The following is a 3,850-nucleotide window of genomic DNA, read 5'->3' as shown; positions in this document are numbered from 1 at the left end:
ATCAAAATCATGGAATCTGTTGTAGAACAAAAATTGTTCTTACAATAACATGTATCTGCAGGATGTTTAAAATGTGAATATGCAGGATTTTACTGAGATGTCAGACCCGATGTCATGACATCTGTATACAGAACATTCAGTCTGAATGTTATGTATTACATGATTGCGTTTTTAATGCTAATCTATGTATGATTGATGAGATGATTCAACGCGCATTCAATCAGTAATTATAACCAGATTGACTTATTTTCCAAAGAGATATAATCAGCTGTCATGAGAAGATATGAATGGAAAATAGTTTTAGGGTTTTATGATGTCCAAGCCCAGCCAAATGATTCTATATAAAGGACATGGAAAACCTGGTTTTATACACAAGAAATAACGAACGAGATATTGAGAGAGAATAAGGGTTTGAGTCTTGTGTGGTCGTGTGAATTGTAATCCATTCATTCATCGATAGATGATTGAATTGGACTGATTTTTGAGTTGTAATTTGTCCACTCTAAGCCTTGAAGCATGAGTGTGTGTTTACTTGATTGAAGCTTTTAAGTAAGATCAAGTATGTGTCTTTGAAGAGTGTTTTATTTTCATTGTAATTCTTGTTTTATATCACTGTCGTGATTGAGGGGGAGTGAGTAGGATCTCATATCTAAGAGTTCTTAGGTAGAAGTCACACTGGTAGAGATTAGGTGAAAAGACTGTAACTTAAAGTTGTTTACTAAGAGTCTTTGAACTGATTATGTTTAGTGGATTTCCTTCATGGCTTGGTAGCCCCCAGACGTAGGTGAGTTTGCACCGAACTGGGTTAACAATTGTTTGTGTCTCTTGCATTACTGTTCTTTATCTTTTATCCTGTTTGTATTGTTCAGATATTAGTGTTGTGACATTACCTTCGACATCTCATATCTGATACCAGAATTTCAGTTGGTATCAGAGCAGGCATCCTGCTCTGGTTCTGGGTGAGATCTAGGGATGTTACTTTCTGGTACTATGGATAGAGACGAAGGATCTGTTCACAGACCACCTATTCTGGATGGATCCAACTATGACTACTAGAAACCTCGAATGGTAGCCTTTCTAAAATCTTTGGATAATAAGGCTTGGAAGGTTGTTTTAACAGGCTGGGAACATCCAGTTATTACTAAGGAAGGAGAAGTTACAACTGATAAGAAGGTTGAGGAACAATGGACCAAGGAGGAGGAGGATCTAGCCCTTGGGAACTCTAAAGCACTGAATGCTATATTCAATGGAGTAGATAAGAACATATTAAGATTGGTAAATAACTGTGAGGTGGCTAAAGATTCTTGGAACATTCTCAAAACCACTCATGAAGGCACCTCTAGAGTGAAGATGTCTAGACTGCAGCTGCTCACTACCAAGTTTGAAAATTTGAGGATGAAAGAAGATGAAAATATTCATGAATTTCATATGAATATCCTTGAAATTTCTAATGCTTCAGGAGCCCTGGGTGAGAAGATGTCAGATGAGAAACTAGTGAGGAAAATACTCAGGTCAATCCCTAAGAGATTTTCCATGAAAGTGACAGCCATAGAAGAGTCTCAAGACATTTCCAATATGAGAGTTGATGAGCAAATTGGATCCCTCCAAACATTTGAGATGGGAATGTGTGATGGATCTGAAAAGAAAGTCAAAAGCATAGCCTTCATGTCTAACACTGAAGAGAAAGAGGGAGAAAGTGGTCAAGATATTGATGAAGATCTGGAAAATGATGTAGCATTATTGGGAAGACAGTTCAACAGACTTCTGAAAAAGATGGATGTAAGGTCTAAGGCTAATGTCAAGAACATCTCATCTCACATTAGTAAATCCAATAATGCTGGAAGAAGAACAAGATCAGATGAAAAGTCCAAAGAAGGAAAAGGAGTTCAGTGCCATGAATGTGATGGGTATGGACACATTAGAGCTGAATGTGGAACCTACCTTAAGAAACAGAAGAAGAGTCTTGCTGCTACTTGGTCTGATGAAAGTGAAACAGAAGAGTCTGCAAATCTTGTGATTGCCTTGACTGGAAGATGGGGTTCTGATGGAGACTCAAGTGATGATGAAGTAACCTTTGATGAATTAGCCACTACCTACATAAAGTTGTGTCACAGAAGTGAAGAAGTGTGTCAACAAGTTGAAAGTCAGAAGAAAGTGATAACACAACTGGAGAATGAGAAGGCAGAACATTTGGAAACCATCTCTAAGTTAAAGACTGAAGCAGTATTCTTGAATTCTAAACTGGATGAGATGACAAAGTATGTTAGAATGCTAAACAATGGATCTGACACCTTAGACAAAATTCTTCAGACTGGACAAATAGCAGGAGACAAGTCTGGCATTGGGTTCAATGAATCCAAACCTGAGTGCAGTCACACTGGTAGCAAACCAAAATCCAAACCTAAGTGCAATCACACTGGTAGCAAACCAGAGATGTCACATCATATGTCACAACATCATAAAGGAAGACAACAGAAAGGGAAACATCAAAGATGGAGATGTCATTACTGTGGAAAATTTGGCCACATAAAACCATTCTGCTATAAGTTGTATGGCTATCCTAGTCCTTCTCATCATCAACCTAGACCCAAACATCACATACCTGTTAACAGAAAACAATGGGTTCCTAGGACTGGTGTTACAAACCTGATAACTCACACTTCCTTCAGAGTTTCAGCCAAAGAAGACTGGTATTTTGACAGTGGGTGCTCCAGACACATGACTGGAAACAAAAACCTGCTAACTGGCCTTCATCCTCATACCACCAGCTATGTAACCTTTGGTGATGGAGAAAAGGGTGAAATCAAGGGGATTGATAAGCTTAACTGCCATGGGGTCCCTAATCTTGACAATGTCCTACTTGTTAAGGGACTGACTGCAAACCTAATAAGCATCAGTCAACTGTATGACCAAGGTCTAACTGTAAACTTCACAAAAACTGAATGTCTGATTACTGATAAAGAAAATGAAGTGATCATGAAAGGAGTCAGGTCTAAGGACAACCGCTATATGTGGAGTTCTCAAGAAACTGGTTATTCATCAATGTGTACTCTAGCCAAAGAGGAAGAAGTGAAGATATGGCATCAAAGATTGGGTCATTGGCATCTTAAAGGAATGAAGAGGATTATATCAGTTGAAGCTGTTAGAGGAATTCCAAATTTGAAAATTGATAAAGGAAGAGTTTATGGGGAGTGTCAGATTGGAAAACAGACAAAGATGTCACATCAAAAGCTCAAACATGACACCACTTCCAGAGTGTTGGAACTTCTCCATATGGACTTGATGGGTGTAGCGGGGTATTCGTTACCATTAGAGATATTGACTAAATCTAAGGTAAACCATACAAGTCGAGTCGCCACCGCACTTCTATTTATCCAAAGGAATGGTTAGAAAGCAAACAAAAACCTAAAAGTTTTATCGAATAAAAAACTAGTAAAAATGTCAGAGATCGGGGTAAGGGGGTTGGTTATGCAATGGGAAGGTTTTAAGCACCCAAAACATCCTAGGGATCCCTTTTCACACTTGTTGTAAGGTTGGTATTTTGTGAAAATTTGTTTGTGCAAACATGATTGAAGAGATGAGAAGAGAATATAAAAATCATTTACATGTTTGTGTTTGGATGGATAAACCCATTTCCTACGTACCATCTTAAAAAAGATTAGGATCAAAACCTCGTAGTTCGGGGTAAAAATCTCAAAACAAGTTGGTGAATTGATTGGTCCAAAGGCCTTAAGGTCTTTTGTTATCCAAGGGAGAAAACTCAACCTAAAAAAAAACCCATAAATCCACCATGTGAGGATAGCTTCAACATGCTAGTGAGGGGTTAACCCTATAATAAGCATGGAAGACT

This window comes from Lathyrus oleraceus, chromosome 2 (assembly GCF_024323335.1).
Source record: "Lathyrus oleraceus cultivar Zhongwan6 chromosome 2, CAAS_Psat_ZW6_1.0, whole genome shotgun sequence".
Taxonomy (NCBI): domain Eukaryota; kingdom Viridiplantae; phylum Streptophyta; class Magnoliopsida; order Fabales; family Fabaceae; genus Lathyrus; species Lathyrus oleraceus.
Note: the sequence above shows the minus strand (reverse complement) of the source record.